We start from the raw sequence: 19,835 nt of genomic DNA on the forward strand, positions 1-19,835 counted from the left end.
ACATGATGGCGACGACAACCCCAAGTCCATGGACTCAGTCGCCACCAAAGTCCAACCAGAAAGTGTCCATGGGTCTCGGGGAACAGACTTAGTGGCACCGGGGCTGAAAGGGGATGCAGTCTGCGTTGAGGCCTGTACAATGACATCAAGTCAGCCATAAAAATATCAAGACTGAATTTGAATAGTGTGACCTACTCGACCGCAGTGTAGGTCAACGACGATGACGTGTCATGCCAGGTACGGACTGGATTGGCGTGAGGCCTGCTGGACCGCAGTGTAGGCCGTCGGCGTAGTCATCAGGGGCCCACAGACACGTGTGGTTGGGAGGTCAGGCACATACTTGGTGTCACCACATCGAAGGGAGTATAGTGATGTAAACTCTTCATTAATGTGCATACTCGGACAATGTATGATCAAAACACAGTCCCAAATGTGTGACCTACTCACCCGCAGCGTAGGCCGGAAGCAGCAGTCAGCAAGGGCCCCCAACCATGTGACATTGTCTTGCGATGCACAGAGTTAGTGACACCAGAGCAGTTGTCGGTAGTGTTCGATCACCTCTGTAACGATGATCTTTTTACTCTCTGGACTGAAACGCGTCATCCTCTTACACCTCTCCTTGCATGCGATGATATGTTCTCTGGCATTGACAAATCAAGACTCAGTCACACATGTGCGAACGACTCGAACACAGCGTGGCCCGAGGGCAGTAGTCCGTGTGGGCCCACGGACACCTGTGGATGGAATGCTATGCACAGACTTGGTGTCACCACATCGAAAGGAGTATAGTGAGTTAAATCTGCCATACTTGATGTTCTCTGCCATAGTGAAATCAAGACTCAGTTCCAAATGTGTGACCTACTTTTCAGCTGTACATGCAGGTGGAGTACGTCAACAAGAAGGGAGTACAGCGGGCCGGTTTGGCGGAGGCCGTGATGGTCTGAGAAGACTGCTAGGTTTGCTGCACTCGGACTTGGAGCTTGCACCAGCACATGATTGGCCCTCATCGACACACGCTGGTGTCGGCAGGTGTGCATTGAGGCCTGGGTGCACCGGGCCTGGCAGGACAGGTACGGGCCCTGCGGCCTGGGGTGCAGTAGGCACACAGGAACGCAGGCAACACCGCTCACGGCGATGGCGTCGGCCTCGTGGTGGGGTGAGGGCTGCCGCCCTGGCAGAGTCGTTGGGCATTCTGAAAGAGGACCACTCCCAGAGCTACGTGCTTTTTATTCACACCCCTACATTGGTCTGGCACACGCCGGGCCAGCCCACTCCCCTCACGCTTACAGGGGGGACGTAACAAACTATGTTTCTGGGATCTTCCCCACTGGCTGGGGTGACATGGTTGCGTCCACTGTCCACTGCACTCCATACACCAGCGGTGTATGTCGACATGGATATGGTTGTGGTCTGCATACTGCAGTCTGGCCATTGCTCCGACACCACGCTTGGCACTCTGTACATTGTCATTCACCGGTCACTTGCCTCCTTCGCACATGCCTGGTCCCCACCTCTTCCCACAATCTGCTATCGTGTGGCTGAGGTGCCATGCAGTTGATGGCTTATGTGCATGGCTGGCCCAGGTTACCAGAGTGAGTTGTGCTGTCGTCACTTGGTGGGTGGGCATGTTGTTTTGCATGTTGTATGTGAGTTTGTGACGTGTGCATTGCCAAAGTTGTGAGTTGCATGGTTGTGGAGTTGAGGTGTGTGGTTTGTTCATTTGGTACTTGCCAACGAGCAGCGCATTTCCGTAGGTGCCAGCAAGGAAGCGCCGGGTGATGATGGCCTATCGGAAGATGTAGGACTCATGCACTCTGAATGGGTGATTGGCGTCAAGGCTGGTGGAGATTCCCAGGTGGTCCACTATTGCCTGCACAGTGATGGTATACGTGTGCTTTCAGTAGCGGATGTTGTGTGCAGTGTCACCTGGGGGCACAAGCAGGACATGTGTGCATTCAATTGCCCCCTGACACGTGAGGGAAGCCAGCTATGGCTTTGATGCCTTGCTTGGTCTCCAGCTGTTCCTGCGCAGTGTGGGGGGAGGATAGGTAGTGTGGTACCAAGCTGATGATGGCATCCAAGACAGTTGGGGGAGGCTTGGATGTGGCTGGCTGTGAGACTCCTCCGACTCTGGCAGTTGTTGGTAGGCAGGTCCCAGAGGCCAACATGTGCGGCACAGCCAGCAGCTTTGTCTGCAGAGGGATGTTGGTTGTCCTCTGTGTTGGTAGCGTCAGACTGTGGGCAATGGTGGTCAGGATGCGTAGAATGGTTGTCCTTTTGAGCCTGTGGTGGGCAATGACATTCCCTGGTGTTGGGTCTGTGAGGTTGATGCATTTTCAGCAGGTCGCTGTCTTTGTCTGCGCTGCCTCAGTGTTGGTCCGGGCGGGTGGAGTCAGGGGGGGTCCTGGGAGTGGTGGCGGTGGGTGTTGTTGCCCTATTGGGGCTCCGGCCTGCATGTTCAGTTGCCCGGGTGCATCTGTTGTTCTTCATGTTTGGCTCTGGGCTGTGCACCCTTGTCTGTTGCCGGTGGTTGTCCGACTTTACACCAGGTAAGAGCAGCTGTTAATTTCCTGCTGCTAACGCACCTTATCGCCTGTTTTGTGATCTTATCGCTGATCTGGCTGGTCGTTGAGAATGTTGCGGAGTGGTGTTGTCGCGGTTTTTTGCTCGGGAACGCCTACTCTGCATCTCATTAGCAACCCCATGTTGTTGCGGGGGTCATCTGTGGCGATGTTTTTTTGCGGCTGCTAGCGCAGGTAAACTGGTGCAATGGGCTGATAGCACCAGCTTGTGAATGGGGCGATAAGTTTATCGCGACTTTGCCTGCACTAAAGTGCTGTTAACTTGGTGATAGCTCTTAGAGAATATGCCCCATTGTCATTTACAGCGCCAATAGCTCTAACCTTCAGAAATGGAAGACCAATTGCATTGTAAATGGTTGTTTTATCGACCCACGTGAAAGAATGGCTGCTGCTTCCATGACATTAGCAAAGACAGCTCTGCAAATAGGAAATGTAGGTGTTAATACTATCACGTTAAGTGCCACAGAGCCCAATCCAATTTCAAAGTAACTGGTTTTTTTTTTATTAAGTGATTTTATACAGGATACAGGTTAACCATTCCCTTTAGGGTGGTGTACATTTATTTTCCAATTCCAAGGCATGTACTTTGGTGGTTTCCATCTTTAATTTAATTGATAGGTGCTAAAACTTATCCCTTTATGGGAAGTCTTTGGACCAAGTAGCCCAATCTGTATGTCTCCATATTGGACCTGTCTTTTAAGGGCCTAATCTTTTAATATCAATCAATCAATCAATCAATCAATGCATTTATATAGCGCACTACTCACCCAGAGGGTCTCAAGGCGCTAGGGGAGGAGGGTCCGCTACTGCTCGAACAGCCAGGTCTTGAGCTGCTTCCTGAAGGTGAGGTGGTCCTGGGTCAGGCGGAGGTGGGTCGGGAGGGAGTTCCATGTCTTGGCGGCGAGGTAGGAGAAGGACCGTCCCCCTGTGGTGGCTCTTCGGATTCGGGGGACGGTGGCGAGGGCGTGGGCGGTCGATCGAAGCTGGCGTTTGGGAGCGTAGAAGTTGAGGCGGCTGTTGAGGTATCCTGGTCCTTGGTTGTGTAGGGCTTTGTGAGCGTGGGTGAGGAGACGGAAGGTGATTCTATTCTATTCTTATATCAGAAAGAACATATAACATAGCCTTATTGAGACATAGTCTCACACGTTCTTTTGTGATAAACTGTATGTTTAAAAAACACAAGCAGATTCCTGGAGATCGACGGAGCTTTATCACCCTGATTCCTCCGAAGTACTTCTTAAATTACAGAACAATTTCGCAGACTACTAAATTGCTTTGCAATCATATTCTTATAGAATTTTTACGAGACAATAAGGGCGAAATTATTTATTGACATCCAGCGCATGATAAAACAAAAATTGCTTGGTAAAGGACAGATACAAAATGTATGTTCACTGCTTATAGACAACTATTATTCGCTGTGGTGGCTGTTAGGGTCACGCATGCAATGCATTATGGGTATGCCGGATTCCCCATATCTTCTTTTTAGGTCTCGCCTTGCTATCGCGTAAGCGATCGCAAAGCGAGACTATTGTAAAAGGGCTTTTCAAAGTGCTCCCAAAAGCGGATTGCATGGCTAGCACGTGCACAATCACGCGCATCGTACCGCCATGCACTCCGCTTTTGAGAGCACTTCAAAGGGTCCACTCCCCCGCCTGGAATGCTCCCAAAAGCGGATTGCATGGCTAGCACGCGCACAATCACGCGCATCGTGCCGCCATGCACTCCGCTTTTGAGAGCACTTCAAAGGGTCCACTCCCCCGCCTGGAATGCTCCCAAAAGCGGATTGCATGGCTAGCACGCGCACAATCACGCGCATCGTACCGCCATGCACTCCGCTTTTGAGAGCACTTCAAAGGGTCCACTCCCCCGCCTGGAATGCTCCCAAAAGCGGATTGCATGGCTAGCACGCGCACAATCACGCGCATCGTGCCGCCATGCACTCCGCTTTTGGGAGCACTTCAAAGGGTCCGCTCCCCCGCCTGGAATGCGCTCCCCCGCCAAGCACGCCACGCTCCGCCGGGCTTATCTTAAATTTGGTGTGTGGGAGACGTGTTATTAAAGCTCACTGGAAACAGCCGCTTGATGTTACGTGCTAGTTAGCTGTGCTTTCAGTTTCATGGCGACCGTGCGCCTTTGTTTACATATGGCTAACCGTATTTACTTTATTTATTTTCTTGGCGTGATAGTGGTGAAGGTGACTTGTCAGTTACTACACATCGAATTCAGGTGCCAACATGCGCATGATTTATTCTGGAGAGATTGTTTTCCCAGCCCCGAGGAGTGTTTATGAAATCAAATGCAGTCTCGTGACTCTTACTCTCCTCTTTCTCAGAGCCCAGCAACAGACATGAAGTTGTATTTGCATAAAATATTAGTATCTACACGTTGCCTGGAATCCAAACACACACAGCACCACATACACAGTCATACATATATTTGTGCAACACATCTTTTTACAGCTGAATAAATAACACCTTGCCAGATACACTCATACACACCACCATAGAAACACACATTCGCCATAAATACACACGCACGGTCATACAACTCAAACACAAAGCACAATCAGACACAAAAACTAAAGCTATTTTAGAAGAGTTCACCGATACGTGGTGCAGGGTAAGGTGGCGCCATTCCTTTGTGTGCCACAACCCGATCATGTGCTCAAAGCATTTTCTAGAAATAGGCCAACTACGTGCACTACTCAACAAAACTTCCCCAAGACGTTTTTATTTTGATTTCCTTCAATTTTGTGTGTGGGAGATGTGTTGTTCTAAGCTCACTGCAAACAGCCGCGTCCTGTTCTAAAATCTAAGTTAAAACAAGCATTTGCAATGCCGCCAAGCGCGCGCGCCACGCTCCGCCGGGCTTGTTTTTTTCTTCTTTTGGACGGCCTTGGGCTTCCCCTCCCCCCTCAATCCCAAAACCAGACCCTCTGCTGTCTGGTCCCAGCTGCCCAAATCAGTGCTCCCCACTTCTCCTACTGGCGCTTCCCCGTCTCCCTCCACTCCCAATCAGTGCTTGTGTGTGTATTCCAGACTTGCCCGCCACTTCACACCCGGCTAACGTCCCTTCCGTACTATTCCCAGGATACTAAACCATCTGCCCAGGATCACCGGATGTGATCAACACCGAAATCTGCACGCCATCCCACCGCCCCAAAGTCAACAGCCTTGCCCACAATGCCCGATGCCTTCCCATGGGACCCCTACATTGCCCACCATATGCCTGCTCTAAGAACACTGTGCCTTGATACCCCCCTCACAATCCGCCACCTCCAAAGAGCGCTCCAGGAGTCCGAGAAACAGTCTCCCAGCTCCACCCAGCCGTCCCACACTCCTTCCCATGCAAACTTCCACCCATCACCCACTTGTGTAAATTCGCACCCAAACTCCCTATATCCCACCCGCTAACCACGCGCATTGAACCCTCGGCAGCACTTCCAATTCCCCACCCATAACCACTGTTCGTGGGTCAAGCCCGTCAAGAAAAAAAAAACTCCATCCTCTAAATGGCGCTACAATCGCCGCTCTACCATTCCCCTACCCTTGCGCGCAGCTGCATGGCCCGCGAGGTGGTACCTGGGCTAAGCCTCAGGTGCCGCCACACACATTCACCCAGCGGAATGGTATATACTCTCTGTCCAACTGTAGTTATACCGAAGGCCCACATCAACTCTGAGAGGCCCTTACCGCACTATAACTTCAGCTTACCCGAACCCACCTATTTTACCAAAGCGCGCCACCAACCAACACTTCAAAGCGCTGAATACTTGGCTATAATAGTGCACTTCGAAGCACTCAATACTTGCCGACAATAGCACCCATATGCCAGCATTACTTTCTAGATGCGACATTGAACCAGAAGTACCACCCGCTACCTTTTATGCCCTATTTCTTCAGCAGGCGAACATCTGTTCTGCACAACCTGCGCAAACAACACCTGGACCTTCCCTGCATTTCTCACTGCAATACCACCCTTCAACCCACTCAGACAGCGCCCGACCCCCCGCCTATGTCTCCTGAGCGCCCGTAAGCACAGCGGCCTACAAGGATTCGCCACCTGGCCTCAGAAGGATGAAATGCCGAGGCCATAAATACTGGGCCTCGAACAGCCATCTCAGGACGCCAGCAGCGCATTGAATCCTCAACGTTGTTCAAAATAAGTGACTCATCCATGTAACAAACATCCGCAGTCTGTGAAAAGCAGAATGGTTGTGGCCAGACACCTCCCCAGGCACAGGGTACGAGTATTATCTTTTGTATACTATCTGTGCAATTCTGAATTCACAACTGTACTCCTTTGTTGTGCCAAAGGAAGACATTGGCATGGTAATAGACCGAGACGGCACATGAAGAATATATTTGAAATTTCGTTTTGACAAACATAAACTGGACGGCGAAAGAAAACGGTAACCCATTCTGACGAACATTTTAAAAATAGCGGGGATACAGTAGTGTCGGCATGTCTTATTGGTCCAGAAAGGAGAAGTAACGTAATATTGTATTGTGCTCTTCCTCCCACAATAACAGGGGCAAAAAACCTAAGGCTGAAATTGCAAAACACACAGTAAAAAATATGTTTTAAAGTGACTATTTCTTTATTTCCCAAATCTTTGTGCACTGAACCTCTTTAACCAGTGACATTAGTCTGTCACTAACAACACATGTGATGTTAGCAGCAATGGCGGCTGGTGCATTTGAAAACTGATGGGCAGAAAGCCTTAAGTTGATTATAAAATGCGAGTAAGCTAGAATCGTACAGGCAGAGGGGCAGTGAGGGAGTTCTTCCCCTGCAAGAAAATGTGAGAGAAAATGGGTGCAAATAGTGCATTACATCATATATTTCAAGAAAACGTGGAAAAAAGGTGCAATTGGACTCACAAAGACTCCACTCTCCTTGCACTCACACATTACCCACCCTGCACTCATACATGCACAAATCACTCCCACACTTGTTAAGTCAAACGGACTCACAAAGACTCCACTCTCCTTGCACTCACACATTACCCACCCTGCACTCATACATGCACAAATCACTCCCACACTCGTTAAGTCAAATGGACTCACAAAGACTCCACTCTCCTTGCACTCACACATTACCCACCCTGCACTCATACATGCACAAATCACTCCCACACTCGTTAAGTCAAATGGACTCACAAAGACTCCACTCTCCTTGCACTCACACATTACCCACCCTGCACTCATACATGCACAAATCACTCCCACACTTGTTAAGTCAAATGGACTCACAAAGACTCCACTCTCCTTGCACTCACACATTATCCACCCTGCACTCATACATGCACAAATCACTCCCACACTCGTTAAGTCAAATGGACTCACAAAGACGCCACTCTCCCTGCATTCACACATTACTCACCCTGCACTCATACATGCACAAATCACTCCCACACTTGTTAAGTCAAATGGACTCAGAAAGACTCCACTCTCCCTGCACTCACACATTACTCACCCTGCACTCATACATGCACAAATCACTCCCACACTCGTTAAGTCACACCACTCACTCTGCAGACATACAGGAACATCCCTTACCATGCATCCTCCATGCAGACCCAGACCCCAAGCTGCAGCATCTCTAAACCCTCTCTGCCCCTCACCCACTCAAGCAGAGTCCAGTAGGAGTACTCCACCTGCAGTGTGTTGGGCAAGGGTGTTTTCATGGAGGACAAGCAGAGGAACAAGTCATGGGAGCAAGAGGCTGCAGGAGTTCGGGAGGCTGCGCAAATGACGACCCCCTGGGAAGTGCTACTTGAGGGCAGAGCAGGAATATTCTGTGCTCTGGCAGCCTCCCTTCCCTTCCGACCCGGCAGGAGCCCAAGCCATTTTGACGATAATGAACACTAAGTAAGCAGAAATGTCACTTTACAAATTAATATAAGTTCTCTTTAAGGACATTGTACGAGCCCTTGTAGACCCCTAAAACATTAACAAATTTCGGATATTTTTGCCTACCTGATGCAGCTCTGCCATGTAGCAGCCAGCAGATCAATAGACCTGGGGGGCTGGGGTTGCAGCCACGGTCCAATTCAGTTCCAATCTATGTAGGGAGGGGGGAGGCGGAGTGTGGCAGAGGCCCATGTAATTAACAAGCATTTGCAATGCAATAGATCTCGCATTTACGCGAGTTTAAGCTATTGGCATTGTAAATGACAATGCCTTTTATTTATGTTTGAAAAAAAGGAATTGTTATTTGCAATGTCAATAGGTCAAACTCGAGTAAATGCGAGACCTATTGCATTGCAAATGCTTGTTTTAGATGGCCTCATTGGAAATATCCTTCAGACTTAAGACTGAAAGTCTCCTGACGACCGACAGAGGGCCGCCCTGGGCATGAGGTCGTCATCCCTGCGGTTAGGACGGCTTCGAATAGCGCCTTGCGGAGAGTACAATACAGTCCTAAATTCTTATTTAGCGACAGTTAATTCAGATTCCGCATCATGACAGAACCTTTCAAAAATTTAGTCAATTTCTTTCTTCAATGCCACACGAAGTGCAACTGAATACAGAATATTGCTGAACTTTATGCTAATAGAATAACATATTTGCAAATCTCTCGGTATATAATTTTTAATGAGACAATTAGTGCAACATTATTTAATGATGTCGAGCATGATAAAGAATTGCTAACTCACTTGATAAAGGCCAAATACAAAATGTGTGTTCTATTTTATAGAACAACTATCATTAACTGCGGCGGCTGTGAGGGTTACACATGCAATGCATTATGGGTATGCTGAACCCACCATATCTTCTTTTTTGAATGCTCTCATTTGAGATTTCCTGCAGCATAAAGACTGAAATTCTAACGACCACCGACAGAGGGCCGCCCTCGGCATTAGTTTGTCATCGCTGCAGTTATGACGGCTTCGAACAGCTAGGGTGACCAGCTTGCACGGTTGCAAATTCAGGACTGTGAAAGTAAAAATTCAGGACAAGCATTTGCAATGCAATAGGTCTCGCAATTACGAGATATTAAGCTATTGGCATTGTAAATGACAATGCCTTTAATGTTTAAAAAACCTGCAGTAATAAAAGGCATTGTCGTTTACAATACCAATAGGTTAAAGTTTCGAAAATGTGAGACCTATTGCATTGCAAATGCTTGTTTACCAAAAACCTCGAGGTCGGCATTAACCCTTCAGATACAGTTGTGTTTTGTACCAAAAAGTGGGAGGAATGACGTTAAGAAGCCATAAACTGGTAAGTTTCAAAAGAGTTTGGGGGCATATTATCAAGCACGGCGTTAAATTTATCGCCGCTTTAGAGGCAGAAAACTGCCGCCAAAGCGGCGATAATGGGCTTGATAATATGCCGCAGAGAAATCCAATAGAAGCCCATGTTGACACCAGAACATGGGCTTCTATGGGATTTCTCAAGGGCATATTATCAAGCCCATTATCGCCGCTTTAGCAGCAGTTTTCTGCCACTAAAGCGGCGATAATTTTAACGTTGTTTCTTGATAATATGCCCCTTATTTCTCTTAATCCAGCGCCACCAACTCCTGCTGCCAGCCTGTCAGCTCTCCAGGTACAACTGTCTCCCACAAAACGCTACCATGGAGATAGAACAGGCAAGCACATGCACATTCTTTGAATCATTACAAAACATCTTCTTTAAGGGAAAACAGAAAGAAAAAAAGGAAGAGGAAGAGAAGAGACTAAGAAAAAAAGAAGGAAAATTGTGGAGTCAAAACATGGCACTAAACAGTTCTAAGTCAAACATGGTACTAAAACAGTTAAAAAATAATTCAAGAGAGATCAATCATTTCCTAGTCTTCATACCTCTTGGGAAGACAGCGAGACCTTGGAGAAAGGGCAAAGAACTTGACTTGGTGGGCAAACTCGAATCAGGTGAGATATCTGGGCATGAGAGAAATTTAGACTTGTCACCTTGAAACTTCACAAGACGAGACATGCTCCATTTACCACCATTATGAACTGTAATCACATTCTTATAAACATAATTAATGACAAACGGGCCCATAAACTCGGTGACCCCTTTTCAATGCCACCGCGGTCTCTTAATAAGTACCCACTCACCAACCTTCCAACTTGTGGTTTTAGTTGATTTCTTAAAATCAAACCTCTCCTTGTACCTATTTTGGTAGGACCTGATGCAAGATAGGACATTCAATGAGGGGTAACCACCCAGGATTGAGTTTGGATAATGCAACCCTCCCTCGTAACACTTGGAAAGGAGATTTCTGTAGAATAGTATTGATGGCAGTGCGATGATCCCACCAAGTGTCCCTTAGAACACCCTTGAGAGAAACCCTAATTTCAATGGCTCTCTACACACATGCTTTGACTACTCTGCCCATGCGTTCCGCAAGCCCATTGGCTTGGGGCGCATAGAGAGCAGTTCTCTGATGAATGATGCCATAGTCTCTCAAACATTCATGCATCTCCTGAGAGACGAACTGCACACCATTATCTGTGATGAGGAACCTGGGAATGCCCTCACTAGCAAATTCATCCTTGTGAAAATACATAACCACCCTGGTACTGACAGAACTCACACATTTGGTGGAGAACCACTTAGATGAGTAGTCCACCAAAAGAATCAATCAATCAATCAATCAATCAATCAATGAATTTGTAAAGTGCGCTACGCACCCGTAGGGTCTCAAGGCGCTGGGGGGAGGGGGATCCGCTACTGCTCGAAGAGCCAGGTCTTGAGCTGTTTCCTGAAGGAGAGATGGTTCTGGGTCAGTCGTAGATGGGTGGGGAGGGAGTTCCATGTCTTGGCCGCCAGGTAGGAGAAGGATCTTCCTCCGGCGGTGGTCTTGCAGATGCGCGGGACTGTGGCGAGGGCGAGGCTGGCGGAGCGGAGGTGGCGGGTGGGTGTGTAGAATGTGAGGCGGTTGTTGAGGTATGTGGGTCCCATGTCGTGGAGAGCCTTGTGTGCGTGGGTGAGGAGTCTGAACGTGATCCTCTTGCTGATGGGGAGCCAGTGCAGGTCTCTCAGCTGGGGAGAGATGTGGCTGAAGCGGGGGGTGTCCAGGATAAGTCGTGCAGAGGCGTTCTGTATGTGCTGGAGTCTTTTCTGTAGTTTGGCTGTGGTTCCAGCGTAGAGGGTGTTTCCGTAGTCCAGTCGGCTGGTGACGAGGGCCTGGGTGACCGTCTTCCTGGTGTCGGTGGGGTTCCACCGGAAGATCTTTCGGAGCATGCGCAGGGTGTTGAAGCAGGATGAGGAGACGACGTTGACTTGCTTGGTCATCGTGAGGGAGGAGTCCAGGATGAAGCTCAGGTTGCAAGCATGGTCCGTTGGCTTTGGAGCGGAGCCCAGGGCAGGGGGCCACCAGGAGTCGTCCCAGGCGGAGGGGGATGTTCCCAGGATGAGGACTTCCGTCTTATCTGAGTTCAGTTTCAGCCGGCTGAGCTTCATCCATTCCGCGACGTCTTTCATTCCTTCCTGGAGGTTGGCTCTGGCTGTGGCGGGGTCGTTGGTGAGGGAGAGGATCAGCTGGGTGTCGTCAGCGTAGGAGATGATGTTGAGGTTGTGTTGGCGTGCGATGGCTGCGTGGGGGCTAATGTAGACGTTGAATAGGGTGGGGCTGAGCGAGAATCATTGCGGGACGCCGCAGATGACTCCGGTGGCCACGGACCGGAACGGGGGAAGGCGGACTCTCTGGGTTCTGCCGGCGAGGAACGAGATGATCCATTCCAAGGCCTTTCCTTGGATTCCGATGTTGCTGAGGCGCTGTATCAGGGTGCGGTGGCATACGGTGTCGAAGGCTGCCGAGAGGTCCAGGAGGATGAGGGCAGCTGTTTCCCCGTTGTCGAGCAGGGACCTGATGTCGTCGGTGGCTGCGATGAGGGCGGTCTCGGTGCTGTGGTTTGCTCGGAAGCCGGACTGCGAGGGGTCGAGGGATCCGTTGGTCTCGAGGAAGGCAGAGAGTTGTTTGTAGACGATCACAAATCTCTCTGCGGGATTAAGTAGCTCAAAAGGGCCCATAAAATCCAAACCAAGCTTAACCCAAGGTTCCCGACGGACTTCAACAAGTGACAGTGGAACAGTGTTAGTGACTCGGGTTTTATCACCGGAGGCACACTGACAGCACTCTTTAACCACTTTTTCAACCTGGCCATCCATTCTCGGCCACCAATACCTTTCACGGAGGCATGATTTAGTGAGATTTCTTCCTAGATGCCCTTCATGAGCCAAGTTTATCAGCTTTGGCTTAAGAGCATCAAGGGGTACCACTCTCTCACCACGCATAAGTTGCCCCTGACAAAGGGTAAGTTCATTTCTAATGGACCAAAAGGGCAATAAGTTTCACCGCCCACACAATGGCCAAAGCTTCCCTCGCAATGCATGAATATTGTTGTTTAGGCTTCTTCAATGCTCTAGAGGCGAATGCAACAACTTTCTCTTCACCTCCAGAGAAAGACCACATAAGCTGGCATCGGTAGTCAGAAAAGGGTTGGCATTCTGTCTATCACTTGCTTGATGACATTAAAAGCTGCAGCACACTCAGGTGACCAGGCAAAATGCGTTCCCTTCCTAAGAAGAACTCTGATGGGTTAAACAGTGGAGGCGAAACCTTGAATAAATTTGGAATAAAACTCAGTGAGACCAAGGAAAGACCTCACTTGCTCTTTGTCAGTTGGGGCAGGAGCATCAACAATACTTTTTGCAAGATCCAATTTCGGTCGGATGCCCTCCACAGATATGACGTGACCCACATAAGTGACAAAAGACACACTAATCCTATACTTTAGGCGATTCACAGTTAAACCTTTGTCAGTTAGTCTGTGCAGAGTAAGTCTCAAAATACTGTCATGTTCCGAGTCATCCTTCCCATAAACTAAGATGTCGTCCTGGAAGAATGAAATGAAAAGAATTTTTGTTAAGCGCGAACAGCTGCCCTGAGGCATCCAGGCGCTAGGTAATAGAATGAACCTTCTACTGAGGTTGATCACAGGGAATAAGTATGTTTTTAATTAAGAAGGAAGGTTTTTAATTGTTTACGAAAGGTTAGTAGGTTGGAATTGGACCTTAAATGTAGGGGGAGAGAGTTCCACAGTTTGGATGCATTGTAGGAGAAAGATCGACCTCCTGCTCTGGATCTTCTTATCTGCGGGACCGCGGCCAGGAAGGCTTGAGAGGTGCGAAGCTCTTTCTTGGGATGGTAGGGAGTGACCAGGGAATGGTTAATTACAGGGCCGGATTTCCAGAAGGCTTGGTGGATGATGCACATGGCCTTGAATTTAATTCTTTCCCTAACAGGAAGCCAGTGCAAAGTTTTTAATCCCGGTCCTATCGGGGTTCTGCGGGGGATTCCAAGAAGTGTACGGGCTGCACAGTTCTGGATCCGCTGTAGTTTGTTCAGGCAGTATTCAGGAGAGCATGATGTTGGGAATGTCTCCCAGGATCACTTTCATAATGTGCTGAAAATGGCATCCTGATGAAATGGAAAACCCCCAGTGGTGTCACGAAAGATGTAAGGTGTTTGGAGTCTGGATGGAGGGGCACCTGGTGGTAGGCTGAAGATAAATCTAACACACTGAAGACCTTTGCAACACCAAGCATACTTATTGACTCAGAAACATTTGGAAGTGTTTGGCGATCCACCCATATCCACCTGTTCAAACTTCTCAAATCGAAACACATCCTAACATTCTTTCCACCATCCTTAAGGGCCAAAACCACTGGGGCCAACCATTCTGACGATTCACTTTCCTCAATTATACCTAGAGTCACTAGCCTCTTAAGTTCACACCTCAGTGGTTCTAACATCATACTGGGAACCTTCCTAACCTTGTGCACCTACGGGTATCCTTAAGCAGCCCAAGGTTATCAGAGAGAACTTGAGGAAATTCCTCAAAAAACTTGTTTGAGGAAGTATTGTGATCAACTAGCATTGATGCTCAGAAGGGTAACGAGCATTCGGGTTGAGAATTATCCCCAAGTCTCTCTGATGTCTCCAACCAAGAAGATTGTCACCACGCCTGGCAACATAGATCTTTCCAATAGTTTCCCTTCCTTTGAAATGAATTTTCATGATGGCATATCCTATTACATCAATGTGTGAGCCACCATAACTGACTGGGCTAATGTCTGGCGCAACAAGTTGCATCTCAGGAAAAGTCTTGTCCCAAAGTTCATTTCCCAACATGGTAAAAGGAGATCCAGAGTCTGCCAGAACCACAAACAACTTGTCTCTGATCACCACTTCGCATTCTGGCATACTGATGAGGTCTGCATCTACCAAGCCATCACCTCTCACACTTAATATGGTGGTTCTAGGAGTGGCATTGGACTCAACTTTCTAGCACACATTTTCCACTGTGCATACTCTGCAGCCAGATTTGCACACTCTTGCATAGTGGCCTTTGATTCCACACTTGTGGCAGTTAGAAGAGTGATTGTTACTACCACATCTTTAACACTTTATTCTTGCAAAGTCCGTGAAAGATTTGGGCTTGGTTCCACGCACAACTTTGGAGACATTGTCAGCAAAAACCTGAGAAGTCTCCCTTTGGGTCAGTTCATGAATGCTAATGGGGGTAGGAACATCGTCAGTAGTTGCTTTGTGAGCTTTCATCTCTTTGAGCCAACCAGAGGTGTTTTCCATCCCTTCAACGATGACTACAGCTTCTTTGAGGGATGGATTTCTAGATAAAAGTTTTTCTTGCACCCTAGTACTGTTGGTGCACCTGAATAGTTGATCACATATCAACGAGTCATTGAGGTCACCAAACTCACAGGTGTGTGCAAGTGTCTTTAGAGAAGCTATGTAATTGGCAACCTTCTCATTGGGTTCTTGGATTCTCATGAAAAATGTGTGCCTCCCCAAAACAATATTGATGCCTGGCCCAAAATACATTTCTAACATTTTTATGGATATTTCAAACACATCAGATGGTTCGCCATCACCTTCCCCTACATGGATTACGTTGATGCTTTCATAAATGTTGCGTCCCTCTATTCCGAGGGTGTGAAGCAGAATTGCTTGTCTTCTATGAGCAGAAAATTTCTCACCACCAATAGCAACCGAATAGGAGTCAAATAATAATTTCCATCTCTTCCAGGGTAAAAGAGGTTCACCTTTTTCACAAAGGAATGGGGGAGGTTGATTCATTGTTGTGGCTGCCATGCTGTGTCAATGTATATTGCAATATAAATTGAGAAAGAACAAATGATAGCAATTTGGTTGCGTGCAAAAGTATGGTGCAAAAATTGTATCAGAGAAAGTCATATACTGGTGTGAGCTCCATATCCAACATTAGAATCTTCATGAAGATAAAGGCGGTACTGAACTATAAACTTGAGCATTGATTTTGAGACAGAAGGTGAAGAAAATAAAGTACCAGTATTTTAAAAGCAAAATAAAAGTGCCTGCACACGCATTAGTCCAATGAAATGGCGGCACGTAACGCATGAGGACGTGATGACGTGTTAGCGCGCGTGCAAAGTGCGCGTGTCAGAGTGCGCGCACAGACTGAACGAGTGCAGCGTCGCGAGCCAGAAAGGACGTTGGAAATGTAACAAACAGTCTAAAATCCACCAAAAGCGATCCCAAGCTTACTGGAAAACAGGAAAAGCAGCTAAACATCCGGGTGTCTTCAGCACCTCCTCGCAAACACCAGTTAGCTGATCCCAGCAGTAGAACGAGGAACGCGAAATCTGTGGGTTCGCAAAGAGGGAGAGTCGGTGGCAACTTGTCGCTCGCAAGTGCCGCTCGTCGCCAGTGTTAAGAAGCCGTACACTGATAAGTTTCAAAAGAGTTCATTTCTCTTAATCCAGCACGACCAACTCCTGCTGCCAGCCTGTCAGCTCTCCGGGTACAACTGTCTCCCACGAGACGCTACCATGGAGATAGAACAGGCAAGCACATGCACATTCTTTGAATCATTACAATAAAGGCATGTTGTGCTGATGATCGATTCTGCCCATTTGAACCACTGACTGTGTATTATCTATAATAGATGAATAAGGCCGGCCCACTGTGTTTTGTTTGATTACCTATGTAAATTACACAGTATTGTGAGCAAAACCCTACTTCCAGGACAGTGGTGCGGTTCGGCTTTGGCAGTTTTCATTTTTGGCCCACAAATGCACCCTCACTTTTGGCACTCAAATGCACCCTCAGCTTTGGCACTCTAATGCGCCCTCAGCATTTAATCTACTCTGATTATCTCATTTACCATCACTGACAACTCATTGTCAGTGAATTTGGGCATCTTCTTCTGTGACATGGTGTGTGATGTGTAAATGGGTGAAAGGTGCAGGTATGAAGGTGGTGGTGGTGATGTGTGTGGTGTGTGTGTGATTGTGATGGTGTAATATGTGCTGATTTGCCTTTCCTTTGTGCTGTGGGATTGGGCCCTTCAGTTCTGTAGTTGTGCAAAGGATTCTGGGCAGGGAATGTGCTGGTTTTATACTCAGTTATGTGGGTGGGTCAAAATGGAGTATTCATGTCAGGAGTGTTGTGTGGGTTGACCTGGGATTTGTATTTTTTAGTTGCCATGGGGATGTGTCATTGGGGTGTGTTAGGTGTTTTTTTAAGCTGTGCCAGAAATACAGCCACACTTGTTAGCCTTGTTGTGTGATTGCTTTTGACCACCATTACACTTCCGGCGCGACCGTGGCGATCGGAATGCAACAGTCCTTCCGCCGGCTCTCCCATTCATCATTTGTTGCGATCGCGGCGGTGGAAAACAACTGATCGTTCCACTGGCACCACCATCGTACCGTAATATCACCTGCGGTCATTCAGCTGGTCTTTCTGCAGCACATCCGACCGCCGCGTACGAATTTTCTGCTTTTCTGCACGTTACCGGTGGAGTTTTGTGGAATCCGTCCGCCGTGGTCAGATTTTTTTGGCGGTTCATCCTAATCTGACTGCCGGTTTTCCCACGGTGCATGCAGACGGTTCATTTCTGCTACCACGGCGGTCGGACAGCATTTCCGACCGCCATCCAAATCGACCCCTTAGTTTTTGTTCATTTTGTTGATAGTATGGACTTTCTATTAATAAGTTGGAGTGTTCGGCTACGTCAGTAACTGGGATGTAGGCCATTGCTATACGTTTTTTTATTTGATATGCAAAGGAGCTATTTGTTGCATATTCAACACTTAGGGGCTCATTACAATGGCGGGCGGGCCGGAGTCCGCCCGCCATTGCTGCAGTGGTTGGGACCGCCCACCAGTCATGCGGCTGTCCCACCGTTGAAATAATGATGCGCCTGCCAGTATGGCGGGCGCATCCCGGGGACCTAACCTTGCAGACGGTGCTGCTGGCTGCAGCACGGTCTATGTTAAAATCTCATGCAGTACATTTCCATGCACTACGTGGCAGGCACCGCGTGGTGCCTGTCATGCAGTGCAGGAAAATGTAGGTGGGGTAACATGGGTACCCCTCCAGTGCAGCAACACCTCCCCCCAAGACAAGGGGGGCCCGTGACGGGCCCCGAAACCCAATCCCCGCCAACCTTTCCATGACGGTTTCCCCGCCATGGAAAGGCTGGCTGAGGCCAGCATTGTGATCAGGCAAACGGTGCCTGCTAGGCACCGCCACCATACACCTCCATCTGTCCACTCCACCAGGCAATCGTAACGATTGTCTGTGGAGGAAGCGTGGCGGGTGGTCTTTGCCCCCGACACTCCTGCAGAACGATTCTCCCGCCATCGTAATGTGGCGGGGGACATTGCCAGTCAGAGGGCGGAGGGCCCGCCACCGCATGGCTGACGGTGGCGCGCCTGCCGCCATCCTAATGATCCCCCTAGTGTGGATTTTTGGAGGTGTCTCCAAATACATTGATTAAAATGATAGTAGCAACCCTGGATTGCTGTGTGAGGGTAGGTTTTTAGTATTGCATTCAGTTTTGTTGCTGATATATCTGTTGGTACAAAAAAAGTTATTTTAAAAATTTTGTTTAACTGTGTATGAAGTGGGGGAGAAGTTGGGATAAAGTTGGACTTTGGTTGGGTATTTTAGCTAATTGTTTTGGTTTAATTTATTTGATACTTACTTTATTTCCAAGTCGATTTTTCACAGTGTTCTGTAGGTGTTTAGCTGTTTTCAGAATTATCTTTAGAGGAGACATACATTTTAAAAATATATATTAATTATTTTGTCAGTATAAATAGTTGTTTTAGAAGATTAGCAGTAGCATTAGATTATAAATTTTATTTTACTTACTTTCTGAAGTAGGAAATAGAATTTTCTTTAATGAAGTCCTGTGTTCTGGCAGCCATCTAGTAGAGTTTCGCCTTCTTGTTTCTTTCTGGTTTGAGGTGTAAAATACTGATTAATTGTTGTGTTTTTATATAGGGCCCGATTCACAGAACTAACTTAAGACAAAATCCTAAACTTACTACCATTTTGGAATTCACAGAAGGCACTTACTCATTTTGGTATTCACAGAAGACACTTACTCATTTCGGCATTCACAGAAGTTAGGAGTCCTAACTTTAGGACTCCTAAATGCTTTCTGTGAATACCGAAAGTCTTAAAATTAGGATTTTACTCAGTTTAGTAGTAGTATGGTTAGGACTCCTAACTTTAGGACTCCTAAATGCCTTCTGTGAATACCGAAAGTCTTAAAATTAGGATTTTTCTCAATTTAGTAGTCCTAAATTTAGGACTCCTAACTTTAGGACTCCTAAATGCCTTCTGTGAATACCGAAAGCCTTAAAATTAGGATTTTGCTCAGTTTAGGAGTCCTAAAGTTAGGACTCCTAACTTTACAACTACTGAAAAGCGGCGGTAAGTTTATAGCTATATCAGCAAGGTCACGCTATCGCGTGAAACCTTGCCTTAGCGCCTGAATTTCTAACGCCCATTTTTGCATCTCAAATGAGATGCAAAGTGGGAGTTCCTCCCCAGGATAACGGGAGAAATGTCGCTAAACTTCTTTTCTCCTATTATCAAACCTCACGCAGAGCAGCATAGCGACAAGAAAAGTAGCAATAACCTCTGTTATCGCTACTTTCCTTACGCCTGCTTTGAAACTGATTTAGCCATGATATCCTATGGAAGGTGGATATCATGGCTAAGTATGTGAGGCCCTATCAGCAAGCTATCTTCAAACTTCGTGGGATTATCGCTGGGTTTCCAGCGATAATCTCACGTTTGGCAGTTAGCGCTAGGATTTTTATCTCTTTTGAGATAAGCGCTGCTAATAGCACGCTATCTCAGCGCTAAAAATCCACGCTAGCCGGCGATAATTATCCTAGCGCTAAGTGCATTTAGCGATAATTATCGCCGGTT

The sequence above is a fragment of the Triturus cristatus genome, chromosome 8 (assembly GCF_964204655.1).
Source record: "Triturus cristatus chromosome 8, aTriCri1.1, whole genome shotgun sequence".
NCBI classification, from domain to species: domain Eukaryota; kingdom Metazoa; phylum Chordata; class Amphibia; order Caudata; family Salamandridae; genus Triturus; species Triturus cristatus.